The sequence below is a fragment of the Anser brachyrhynchus genome, assembly GCF_964034855.1.
Source record: "Anser brachyrhynchus genome assembly, chromosome: 1".
NCBI classification, from domain to species: domain Eukaryota; kingdom Metazoa; phylum Chordata; class Aves; order Anseriformes; family Anatidae; genus Anser; species Anser brachyrhynchus.
In genome coordinates, this window is record NC_137694.1 from 137,021,699 (window position 1) to 137,035,990 (window position 14,292).

The window sequence follows — 14,292 nt, forward strand, 5'->3', positions numbered from 1 at the left end:
CGCCAAGACCGTGCTGATGATTAGGATCTACAGTCACTTCTCTGAACTAAGTATATGAAATATATATTCATATATATTAATATATATGTATATTCAGCAAGGTATTACAGAGTATAAAAATACTCAAAAATGTATTAAAAAATACGCACAATGTAGAAATAATCATCTCTCACCCCAACCTCAAGGTGACCTCCTAATGAAAAAAATTATTCCTATTAAGTCAGAGAAAGGATTAGATCATTTTACTGCCCTCTCCCCCTCCAACACACACACACACACACACTTAGGTCAGCTTTCCTAAGAAGTACATACAGTATATGTTGCCAATAGATAATACATCTAAATATCAGCAGAGCAACTATGCATCGAAACCTGGATAAAGATGATGAAATCTCTATGACTCAGACATATTCTTCAGATAAGTTTAACATCTAGACTAAGCTGGGCAAAAAACTATTTGAAAATTGCCCTCATATTCTATGGCTCTTTATTAACCTTTAAAAAACATAATTTGTTTTCCTGAACAGCAGTTATCTCAGGGAGTCTCTTTCATATGTGTATATTTTGCTGGAAAGGATGAAATGAGTCTTAAAAACTACATAGCATACAGGTAAGTTATTCCAGTCAGTTTATTTATGTCATATCTGTGTTTAGTCTGTGTACTGAACCAGAGAGTTTCTCTGAAACATGGACATTTTTTCTCTCAAATAATTTTGGTTTTGTAAATCTTAGATAATTAATATGGTCATATATCTGGTTTTGTTTATCGATTTATATCTCAGTATTTCTTTTGTTCATGTGTACATAAAATTGATCTCTTTAATCACAGAAAAAAAGCATGGAGGGAACCTCTGGAACTCATCTGGTCCAATCCTCCGGTGCAAAAAAGGACATGTAGAGAAGACTGCCTAGGACTCTGTCCAAGCAGCTTTTGAAGATCTCGAAGGAGAGACAGACCCCACAACCTCTCTGTGCAACCTATTCAAGTGCTCCATCACCTGCACAGTGAAGTGCTGATGTTTAGGCTGCATTTCATGTATTTCAGTTTGTGCCCATTGTCTCTTGTCCTGTCATTGGGCATAACTGAGAAGGCTCCATCTTCTTTGAACCTTCAGGTGTTTATAGGCATTAATAAGATCCCCCCCAGCTGTCTCTTCTCCAGCCTCAACAGTCCCAATTCTCTGTCTCTCCACAAAGGAGATGTGCTCAAGTTCCCTGATCATCTCAGTGGCTTTGACTCTTTCCAGTATGTCCATGTCACTCTTGTACCGGGGACACCAGAGCTGGGTGCAGTACACCTAGGTGTGGCCTCACCAGTGTTGAATAGAGGGGAAGGATCACCTTTCTTGACCTGCTGGCGATACTTTGCCTAATGCAGCCAAGAGTACCATTAAGCTTCTTAGTGTCAAGGGAATATTGCAGCAATCCTACATTGTTTATATTCTAACAAAAAAAAAAAAAAACAAAAACAAAAAAAAAAAAACACAGTTTCTGTGATCACTTCTCATGGCTGTATCTTTACTGAATAATTGTGGTAGTCTGTTATTCAGAGTCAAAATAGTTTTTCCAAGCCCATTAACCTTTGATGGTAGAAATAACGGATTGTTTATTGTCTGAATACTTTATTAAGAAATAAAGTAAAGTAAGTCAACTTTCCAGTTAGTTGATTTAAAACTTCAAATCACTGAAACTTTGAGCTGTTAAAAAGAGAGATGCATCATCTACAAGACAATCAATGTTTGTGACATTACATTGTGCTTTTATTATCAGCAAGACTGTTCTGAAATACATACATCTATCAAACGTAAACTATTCTACTTATGCAACTAAAACATCTTCTTAGAGCATAAAAGGTTTATGTGCTTCCTTAGTTTCACACAGTGTGCAAGTTTTTACCTATTAGAGTCTAAATTGGCATTGCCCTGTCAATCATGCTTACATAGACCTTACATCAAAATTTCTAAAACCAAACCCAAACCAAACAAACAACTAACCAATGTCATGTGTTATAATTCCATTAAACACTAAGAAACATTTTTTTTTCTTTTTAACCATTTCTTTCCTTACGTACTTTTAATTAGCCCTTCTGTTCTCTGACAATGACAAGTTGCCTGCTGTATTTTATGTTCCTCTGAATTCAGATTTCAGTTAAAAGCCATCAGCCTATGGGAACAAAACCCAATATCGTTGAAGTTTATTGTTTATCAGTATTCAAAACCTATGGGATGCCTGCCAGATATATTACTTCATATTTAATTAAGTTATAGAAGAGCAATGCATTATTTCAAAATTAGAATTAAAATGGGTTATTCAGCAAATGTCAGATTCTGATCAAAATTCTGATCTCTGTAAAGATAGTACTACACTCCATGTCTTTGTGGATATACTCTAAATTCATAAAAGTCTGTAGTCATTTTCATGTCCTCACAGAGTTGAAAAAGTAGCTGCAAGAATGAAACAGACATCTTGTCTTGAATGAGCTGAAGCGTCAACTGAATCACTCCACCACTCACAGGGAACTGAGATTGCTGTATCCTGTATACCTCGAAGTAAAATCACCCCTGCATTTATTATGCCTTAGTAAAACACCATTCACACTGTTTACCCAAAGTACAAATGAAGAAGAAAGAATATTTTTGTTAGTTATCCACTGAATAAAAATTGGAAGAAAAAAAAAAAGTTCCATGTTTCAATGAAAAGATATTATAAAAGAAAATAAGGAACAAAAATATAAACCAAATAAAATAAAATTTCAAAGTCAAATGTCAAGAAGTGTCATTATTTAAGATTCCGTAGATTTTTGCACAGTCTCTGAAGTTACATTCCTCTGAAGGTAACTTTGCAGGGTGTTGTATTGTTTAGAATAAAGTGTAGGAGTAAAAATATAAGTTGCACTACACAGTAAAAATATTATTTCCTTCCCAGTGAATGGAAGTTTCCGTCACCTAGGTTGACAGAGAAGAGCAGTTGAACACCTAAGAGACCTCTAATATTTGATCTAAAATTCATTAAATAAGACCTGTGATTGGTTGAAGTAGAAGTATCTTGACAGTGACATATTTAGTCAGGGATCTGTATGTGCTTATTGTTACAGGACACTTTAAATTGTGTCCTGTAACAGTAAATAAGTACATGTACTTTAAATTGTGTAGATCTTCAGCTCTTTTAAATTTATAGAAAGCCTTGATTTTACAAAACAAAACAAAACAAAAATCTGCAAAAATAAAATCTGTAATTTTCCTATTAAGACAGGATACTAAGCTAAATTAAGAGGTTTTCAGTGTCACTGCAGTGGGTACTTTATTTTGGATCAGTTTACAACTGCAGGAAGTTAAATTCTGGTCACCTAATGCAGTTTCAATATATCTTAATTATAAAATTTTATTCACTTCAACTGAATATCTAGATTCAGACTTCAATGCCAAAAGTAATTCTAGTATCATCAAAATTTACCTTCTGCATATGCAGATTAGAGAATATTTCCAAAAATCAAAGTTGTATTTTTGGAGAGATATTTGATCTGATTTAAATTGCAGTTCTTGGTTTATCCACCACTACCTATGGTAGTGTTTCAATGTTCAATTATCTACAGTACTAGAAAATTGTATCTTATATAAAAGTTAATTTTATCTAACCTCAAATTTGAGATATTGGGTCACACGTCATGGTTTTGGCTGGAACAGGGTTATTGGTATTTGTAGACGCACAGAATCACAGAATCACCTAGGTTGGAAGAGACCTCCAAGATCACCTAGTCCAATCTCTGACCTAACATTAACAAGTCCTCCACTAAACCATATCACTAAGCTCTACATCTAAACGTCTTTTAAAGACCTTCAGGGGTGGTGACTCAACCACTTCCCTGGGCAGCCTATTCCAATGCCTAACAACTCTTTCAGTAAAGAAGTTCTTCCTAATATCCAACCTAAACCTCCCCTGGAGCAACTTTCGCCCATTCCCCCTCGTCCTGTCACCAGGCATGTGGGAGAATAGACCAACCCCCACCTCGCTACAGCCTCCTTTAAGGTACCTATAGAGAGCGATAAGGTTGCCCCTGAGCCTCCTCTTCTCCAGAAGACCTCGGCTCTTGCTGAAGCAATTGGCTCCAGGGCAGACACATTCTGCAGCGGAGCGGGAGATCAAGGAGGGCAGGGAGTTTTTTTCCAAAGTATCAAAGGTTATAAAGAAGCATATTATTAATTTAATTTAGGAGATGTGTCTAATACACATACCAAAAATTCTCTTGCAATTTTCCACACATTCATTTAAAGTAATAGCAGAAACTAAACATTGGTAATCTATTCCTTTAGGCTAAAATGGGGGGCTCCCTAGAAGAACACCTTCCTCTCAACATCTCGTCCAGGGCAGCAAATACACCCTCCAAATATCTTCAATACAACTCCAAATTTTCTACAAGAACCCCTCATTTTTTTTTACTTGTTGCTCTGATTTGTTACTCTAGTAGTGCTGACTGAAGCATGCTCTAATTTGCAGAAACTGCGGAGTTAACTTTTAAAGCTTGTGCATGTACATTAATGAGATATGCTTATGGCTCTCTAAATGCCTACTTTACTAATGCTGTCCATTAAATTCTGTTTATTATCAAATATAAGATTATAAACTAAAAATTATAAAGCAAAGTGCTTAGAAAGGGGAGGGGAAAGAAAAGACAATTCAAGTGTTAATTGTATTTGCTTCCCTCTAACTCTACCATTAGAGCTATAGCAATGTTTTCAGAATATGCCAGTGCAACACTAGAAGGATGATCAGTTTTTGGAATGTGAGGGTAAAAATTACTTCCTCAGATGTATGTAGGGGTATGTGAGAGGGAAGTTATAAACAGAAAGGGAAGACTACAGTGTTGTATAGAGTTTACATGGCTTTTTTTTTGGGGGGGGGGGGTAGGGAGGGGGGACGGGGGTATTGCTGCTGCTGCTGCATGGGTGCCATCTGTGAGAACAGACCAGAAGTTTTCCCATGTTAGATAAGAGCCAGTTCCAGCTGGCTCCAAAAGGCACTCGCTGCTGGCCAAAGCTGAGGCCATGAGCAATGCTGGTCATGCTCCTGTGAGAGCATTCATACATACATACATACATAAATAAATAAATACTGCTCAGCAGCAGCTGGGAGAGAGGAGTAAGAAAATTTTCTGAGAACCAGCCCTGCAGACCCCAAGGTCAGTCCGTGCAGCAGGAGGGCAGGAGGTGCTCCAGGAGCCGGAGCTGAAGTTCCTGTGCAGCCTGTGGAGAGGCCCCTGGTGGAGCAGGCTGTCCCCCTGCAGCCCATGGGTCCCACATAGAGCAGATCTCCACGCTGCAGCCCGTGGAGGAACCTGGTGGAGCAGGTGGATGTGGCCTGGAGGAGGCTGCGGCCCATGGAGAGCCCCCACAGGAGCAGGGCCCGGGCCAGAGCTGCAGCCCGTGGAGAGGAACCCACGCAGGAGCAGGGGGTCTGGGGGGAGCTGCTGCCCGTGGGGAACCGTGCTGGAACAGTTTGCTCCTGGGGGATAGACCCCGTTGTATGGACCCATGTGGGACCACTTCTTGAAGCGCTGCTGCCTCTGGGCAGCCCCCGCAGGCTCAGTTTGGGAAGGATGGCATCCTGTGGGAGGGTTCCCATGCTGGAGGAGGGGTAGAGAGTGACCGTGAAGGCGCAGCAGTGACGAAGTGTTATGGACTGACCAGTTTCCCCATTCCCTGTTCCCCTGTTCCACCTGGGGGGAGGAGGTGGAAGAGGGTGGATGGGGTGAACGTGGTTTTAGTTTTCTTTTAGTTATCACAGCTCTAGTCGGTAGCATTAGGGAATGAATTACACTAACCTCCCAATGTTGAGCCCATTTTGCCCATGACAAAATCCTTATCTCAACCTATGAGTTTTTGTTTGTTTGTTTGTTTGTTTGTTTGTTTTCATCATATTTTCTCCCCCTGTCCTTTTGAGGAGGAGGAGTGGGAGAGCAGTGTGGTGGAGTTTAGTTGTGTGAAACCACCACAGACTTTATGAGCTAAAGACTTGTAACTGAGGACTCCTTAAGTGAAAGCAGTTTCCAGTAGAAACCTAAGCAATGAGCTTTGATGTAGATCTATTCTTTAGATGCCTGAAGTCAAGGGAGAGAAATACGTGTTTCTCTCATTTCCTTATTTAGAAAGGATGAGTGTCTTTTTTCTTTCTTTGCACCTTTTCACCTATTCAGGAAGTGAGGTTGCCTCAGTCCTTTATTCTAAATTAATGTATGATAGCTGCAAAATGGAAGTTCTTAGCATTTCCATAATAAAATTAATCACAGTTTATTAGCACTATTCTTACTTTTTTTTTTTTTTTTAATTCATGGGACTCAAACTCAGGAGTAGCTATACCTTTTGTCAAGATGTTTCATAATGTCATATAGTCGGAAAGAACAGATAATTAGTAAAATCTTGGTCCTTCTGAAGTCAAGAAAACTGTGTCATTTCAACTTAAAGATGTGAGAATGACAGACATATACGTAGTTCTCTTAAGTATAAGGAAGAGTGTAAGGTATAATATGATTAGCTGTATTATGTGAATGTGTGAATTTAAAGAAAGAGACAGAAAGTCTCAAACTAACAACTCAAAGTCTCAAACAAAAAATATGGAAAACAAACAAACAAAACCCTTAGCTTTCACTGAACCACCAGCTGATTTCCAGCACATTAGAAATCCCAAAGATAAAATTATTTTGACATTATATTCCTTTATTTTATTTTATTTTATTTTATTTTATTTTATTTTATTTTATTTAAGAATGCATAAAAGCATGCTCAACTTGAAGAGAATGAGTCAGAGAATCATCATTCTTTTTACATTTATGGTATGCTTTCTGGAAGCCTTGACTTTGTTTTCACTGTTATTTAAGCATTTCACTGCAGGGGAACTGTTCTTAATAACATCATTAAGAGGCATTGCACAAACAATTTCCCTTTCAATATTTGCAATCCAGAATATGTAACAATAGGATGGTTGTTAAACACATTGCCCAGCACTGTTCAACAAGAGGCATAAATGACATTACAAAGCTAAATGGCAATTAATATCTCAAGAGGCTGACATTTATAGACAGAATAAAAAGATTTGTGTTGACAAAAGTAACCTGAATAAAGATAATTTTGGAGCACATGGGATTTACATAGATTACCATTCTACTTTGTTGTCGTGCTAGAACATTGTTGATAAAGAAGTCCATTAGATGTTATTGTTACAATAGGCATAAAAATAGTTTATAGAGATTAAATCTTGTTCTCTATTTCTATTAATATCTCATACTTTGATTGTTATTGTGACTTAAAAAAACCACCACCATATGGTATGTCTTTATATAGTGATATCAGGCCCTTCTGCTGAGGCAGAGAAGGTACTCACCTTACTGCCTGTGATCTTCAGCAGAGTCAGATTAAGTAATTCAGATGTATAGAGGTATGTTGCTTCATTGTTCACCTCCAGGGGAATATGGGCCTGAGATCATGTTGCTTTTATTATTTGGTATGTGTTTTTTTTGTTTGTTTTTGTTTTTTTTTCCCATCTCTTTTCTGTTTTCCCTTCCCTTCCCTTCCCTTTTGAGGGAGGGAAGGTTTAGCCATAAAAATGGAAAACATAAGTGCAAAGTGAATAGGTATGTTAAACAAGAAATGCCTGTCTTCACAGTCAATCTTTAGATGAAGTACAAATTAAAGCAATTACTTTTTTATTATTTTTTAATTAAAATTCTCATTCAGGGTAAAAACAAGTGAACTTAATACTTGACTGTGGAGTGTCTTATTAGCATTTTACTTTTGGTGTTGTTTTGTACTACAGCCCAAGCGACAGTGCATCCTTTCTGTAGCTAAGATAGGCTAAGTCTATGAAGATAGAAAGTTCAATTGGTTTCACTAGTTTTCTGTAGCAGCACTCTCAGCTAACATCACTCACCATCAAATAAGTATGTGCCCTGAAACATGTATTTGAATGCTTAGCCTTTCTGCAAACACAACCTTACACTTACAGAGGCACTCCACAGAGAGAACAAAATGCTTTGGGGATTTATAGAAAAACTCTAACTCATATGGATCAAGGATGTACGAACTCGTGTCTTGAGAAAAGCTCCAAACTTTGACTAAGTGAACAGAATTTTTTGTTGTAAAATAATAGTAACTGTTTTAGCTTTCTGATAGCTGGAAACTGATAGCTGCGTAAAAATGGAAGACATGAAATAACATCACAAAAGAGTTATAAAGCAAGAGTAAAAGTCAAATAGAAAAAAAAAAAAAGACCAAAAAAAAAAAAAAAGATTGGTATAAACGATGGAGGCAGAGTAAAAATATAATGGAACAAATTGGTTTAGAAAATTACATTTTATTGGATTTTTTTTTTCATTTAATTGAAGAGATAATGGTAAAGAGAGAATAAAGCAAAACAGAGTTTCTAAATGGTGAAGGAGATAAGACTGTTTTATTTTCTGCCACTGTGCCAGAATATACATAACACTAATCCATAATAGGAAGATAAAGGGGATTTCCACATGGTCTATGGAGGCACAGCCAATGCCTTTTAGACTTTTCCGGTAATTCACACAATGCCATGACTAGTGAATGACATACAGATCATACACATTGGTTGCTTTTGTAAACTGTCCATAGGATTAATTCATCAAAGAGCAAACATACTTTAATAACAATATCACTATGGGCTCGATCCAGAGCCTACCAAAATTAATGTGATTCAAACAGGAGTTTGTTCGCAACATTTTTTTTAAAGTCTTTACTGAAAAAGGCAGTGGCTGACTCTGAGCTTGACAAGGTTATCATCTCTAAAAATAATCTTGATATGTCTTTTCCTAAATAACTTCATGAAATACTTTATGGCTTGTTTGCTTTTTGGTTTGGTTTGTGTGTTTTTTGTTTGTTGTTGTTTTCACTTCTAAAATATTAAAATAACCTTAAAAGGATAACACTAAAAACATTAAAAGGATGTTAATGTCATCTGAAAAAAAATGTCCTTGAAATGTGCGCGTTTCAGTCATCCTAAGCTTATGTTGCAATTCCTCTCTGTTTTAATTAATGGTACAAATAAAAGTAATTATACAAAAAAAAAACCTATATTTTAAAATACGTTTTAATGTGCCCTAAATATTACTAATAAAACAGAGGATTAGATTCTTTAGCCTTCAGAAAAAAAAAAAATAAATCAAAATATAATACACATCATGTACATTCTGTTAGGGTACATGAGAAGTTCATCTCCAGACACAGAAAGAACACAGAAGAACAACAATAGACAGATGATGCACACATTGCACCCTGCCCCATCCCATCCCATCCCACTGCACCATGAAGGGAGCCCAAGGGGCCCCAGGGTGGTAAGGAGACTGGGATCCAGGGGCAGCTATTGGGCATACTGAATATATATATTGTGCTGGAGCATGTATGTGTGTATATATATATATATATGTAATATATGTGCACATATATAAATATACATTTTTATGAACATACTATTTACATATACATATAAATATACATGTACATATATGTATACACAGACTCAGTGTCTGAGCTCAAATGTGTATACATACATATATTCCCACTAACAGCTTAATCCTGACACGCCAGAGAGGGGAACATGATGTAGCCATCAGAGTTTGCAGTTTTTGAATGTTGAGTGCATCTGCCAGTGTTCTTATGGCTGGCTGTCTATATATATGTATACGTATATTGAGTATCACAACATTACAATTCACAGGAACTTTAATGAGATAGCATTACACATTTTGGTAATTTGAAAGCATACATATCAGTCATGAAGTTTGTTTTCTACTATAATTAAATCTCATTTCACATACTTCTTTTTCTCTAAATAGACATAATTTAATATTTTTAAATATTAGGTTTAATGTCTTCATATGTGTATTTAATATCTATTTTAAATACTTCTGTATATATTAATTTCAGCACATAAAATTTAATATAAATAATCTTAATATCCTTTCCTCTGTGAAAGGAAGTTGTGCTTTTTTAGTGAATTTCTGAAGGTCTTTACACAATATGACCTAGAGCTTTACATATATTTTTCAATTTGTTGCAGAAATTTTTATATGATAATAAACATATATATATATATATTTTTTACTAATCCATGATATGCCTATATGACAACAGAAAATAAAGGAAAGGAATTTGGGGGGGAAAGCATATTTGAGACATGATTCATTTGCCAAAATTTTGGTACCTACTGTAATTTGAAATAAATTATTCACATGGAACTGGAAAATAAGGTAATGTTTGAGTAGCTCTTGACTTCTGGAGAATCAGATGAAACTCCTCAGGTCATCATCATGGGATTGCTTACAAACTCTATGACAAACCAAGAAATCTACAAGCTCACGATGCATATAGTTATGCATTCCCCTCTATTCAGCACTGGTGAGGCCACACCAGGAGTACTGGGTGCAGTTCTGGGCTGCCCAATATCCCACACAGGGCCACAAAAATGATGGAGAGTGTGAAGCATCTCTTCTATGAGGAAAAGCTGAGGGATCCAGGACTGTTCAGCCTAGAAAAGAGATGTCTCAGGGGGTCTCATCAATGTGTATTAATACCTGAAGGGACGGTGCAAAGAGAATAGAGCCAGGTCCTTTTCAATGATGCCCAGTAACAGGACAAGAGGGAATGGGCACAAACTGAAACACAGGAGGGTTTTTTACTGTGATGGTTGCTGAGCACTGACACAGGTTGCCCAGAGAGGTGGTGCAGTCTCTCTCCTTTGGGAGAGCCTCCTTTGAGAGGCGGTCAAACATGGTCATGGGCAACATGTTCTAAGTGGCATTGCTTGAGCAGGGCATGTGGATCAGATAAGCTCCAAAGGTCCCTTCCATCCTCAGCCATTATGTGATTCTGCGATTCCACAAACTATCAGCAAATGTCCCAAAGGAAATCCTGTATTTATGTGTTACTGACTTTTGGCAAATAATTTTTAAAACAATTTTAAGAATAAATATAATAATAAATATATGAATAAAAGTATTATTTGATCAGGAAATATGCTGTATAGAAATTAATTTCTCCAATTTAATTTGCTGTTCTTAAGGACACTGAAAACAAGATTTCATAGCTCATGTTTAGAAGACCACAACATGGGTTCTGATGGTAAAAACATCTTCATTTTGCATGTCAGATATTGAGCCTAGGGAATTTCAGTGACTGAAGCAGTCTTTTTTTTGATGTAAATTTCTGTGGTATTCCTAGAAGATAAATAGTAAAGTAAAGTAAAGTAAAGTAACGTAAATTTTAATCTTGCTCTAATTGATTTACCCTAATGAGATTATTTATAAAAGTTAGTTTTTGTTCTTATTTGAAGGACAAAGTAAAACTTCCACATCCAGAGAATGTTCCTGAAAGACTCAGAAGTCCTATGCTTATGTAGATAGCTATAGGATTTCATTCTAATAAATCTTTAGAGCTTTAAGATAAAATAATTTTGAAATAAAAATTACATCTTCTGTACCAAGTAATTAAAAAGTGAAAGTTTAATTACCTGAAAAAAATTTATGTATTTAGCTGAAGTGTTATTTACAACTAAATAAGTAAGATAAATTGCTAGCGCCAGGCCAATTATTTGTTTGACTACTGAATCCAGTATCAGTGAATCAGTTTATTAATGACAAGATTTTCTGCACCAGTAGACAATTCCTTTAGGAGATTAAAAAAAAATAGAATTTACACTGAGCAAGAATCCAGATAGGATTTAGAGGGTTTTTTGTTTGTTTGTTTTTGTTTTAGTTTTATATATATTATAATTACATAGACAATTTGTGCAGAACGTAGTGCTATTTTCTTCAGAAATCTTTTTTTTTTATTTTTTTTTATCCTAGCAAAAAGTGTGTATATTTGAAGTCAATAAATATTTCATATACTTACCCAGGAACAATTGCCACTAAATAATCACACAGTATTTATATCAAGGCTAAAAATTACAGCCTGCCATTAACGACAATTGACTGAAAGTTGAAAGAACTTTTAAAAATAAATAAATAAATAAAGCTTGAACAAAGTGCTTTGACTTAACAACGTTCTTTTAAATGAATTTTTACTGTAAAAGATGCTGGTTTGATATCTTGAAAGAGTATATGACTGGTTTTATTCAGAGAACAAACAGATATTCCAAAGCACTAAATTCCCCATGCCATTCTGTATGTGGTGCAAAGAAAGACATAATACTTACATGAGCTTTATCTTCTCGGTATCTCAGAAATCTTTTGGAAAAAAAAAAAAAAAAGGTTATTCTAGAACAAAGAAAAAAAATCTTATTGCTAATTTTCACAATACTATCAGTATTCTGGTAGCAGTAATATTACAACTAGCAGCATAAATATTATTTTAAAAATCTGAAAGACATTATGTATTTATTTTTTTAACTGGAGCACCCTGATTCCAGCAGAATTCATAAGCTGACATTTCCCACCTCAAAAAAAAAAAAAAAAAAAAAGCTGTTCTTTAATAAATAAATAAATAAATAAATAGCAGGATGTGATTCTTTACAATAGAAATGTCAAGGATTTTTTTCCCCAAATTACAATTAAAATTTAAAATGGCATACATGGATGTCATTTAAATAATTATACAATTACATTTAAAAGGCAAGATGTTTAAAAACTCATTTATCTTTTCCAAACACTATGATTTCATGTAATAAAAGATAATAGCACTCCACAGAAACACATTTTTTATCCTTTGACCTGCACAGCCCTGCTGGAAACCAAAGTTTGTGGAAATGTTGTGCAAGTTGTATGGGATAAAAGTTTAAGAGAAGAATTAAGCTATGATTAATTTTCCAGATTTCTTTATGCTGAGCTGCCACCACGGGAAGATCCACACAGATCAGATTCAGAAAATACCTTGTTTCAAACTGTAGAATTGTTACTGGAACTGGGCTTTTGGATTTATATTTTCAGTCTCAATAGTTAGCCTACGCATGTCCATATCCTGTATCAAAACATCATAAAAATGTACATCAGCCCACCTTAGAAACATTTTTGTTTCCAATGAAGCAGAACTTTATACAGACAAAGTGGAATGAAGCTGCATAATGAGAAGTGTTCTCTTGCAGCCCAGAAAGCCAACCGTATCCTGGGCTGCATCAGAAGAAGCATGGCCAGCAGGTTGAGGAAGTTGATTATCTACTCTGCTCTTGTGAAGCCCCACCTGGAGTATTGCATTCAGCTGTGGGGCCCCCAGCACAAGAAGGACATGGAAATATTAGGACACATCCAAAGATGATCAAGGGGTTGGGGCACCTCTCCTATGAAGACAGACTGAGGGAGTTGGAATTTTTCAGCATGGAGAAGAGAAGGCTCCAGGGAGACCTTATAGCAGCCTTCCAATACCTAAAGGAGGCCTACAGAAAAGCTGTGGAGGGACACTTTGCCAAGGAGTGTTGTTGATAGAACAAGGTGTAATAGCTTTAGAACTAAAAGAGGATTGATTTAGATTAGAAAAAAAAAAAAAAAAAAAAGAGGAAATTCTTTACTCTGAGGGTAGTGAGGACAGATTGCCCAGAGAATTTGTGGATGCCCCATCCCTGGAAGTCTGGAAGTGTTCAAGGCCAGGTTGGATGGGGCTTTGAGCAACCTGATTTAGTGGGAGGTGTCCCTGCCCATGGCATGGGTGTTGGAACTAGATGATCTTTAAGGTCCCTTCCAACTCAAGCCATTCTATGATTCTATGATAAGTACCCACAGTTCAAGAGGTACTCAGTGTTCATCATACATTATCCTTGACCCTTTCTCTCAGCCACTCCTTACAGTCTACAGGAGCAAGTTTTGGTGTCCCATACTTTCACTGATGTCTCCTTTGCCAACTTGCCCATGATAGAAAGAAACTCAAGCTTTGATCCCGTAGCATTGACAATACCACCACAGGTCACCTTCATGTATGCCACAACAGCATTTTGACGTGCATTTTGTGCTGATATTTAGTCTAATTCTTGCTTATTCCTAACTTTTTCTGGAGCTTAACTGACTTCAGAGATGGCATCATGTATTTTAACATTATAACAGACCTCAGCATCAAATCTACTTAGCTCAATCTACTGAACTTCAAACTAATATACAATAATACAATAAATTGTAACTGTGCAAAAGAATTCCACTCTCAGTAAAGCAAACAAAGACATGTAAAACAAGGCTTTCATTTTTAGTTTACAAGACCTGCTGTCAGAGATTTTATTGTAAAAACTGTTTTTCTTAATGCTTACAGAAAATACACTTAAAACATTTTTCATACAGTCTCTACTAGAAAGAGAACTTTG

The 14,292-nt window shown here is 36.1% G+C and overlaps 1 long non-coding RNA gene across 1 annotated transcript; it reads right to left on the reverse strand.

Moving 5' to 3' along the window:
• Positions 1-9,639: 9,639 nt before the first annotated feature.
• On the reverse strand, positions 9,640-13,836 carry LOC308193086. Its single transcript, XR_013949364.1, has 3 exons — positions 13,006-13,836; positions 12,208-12,238; positions 9,640-11,227 (listed from the first exon to the last, which is right to left on the reverse strand). It is a non-coding gene; the product is annotated as an uncharacterized lncRNA (long non-coding RNA).
• Positions 13,837-14,292: the final 456 nt, after the last annotated feature.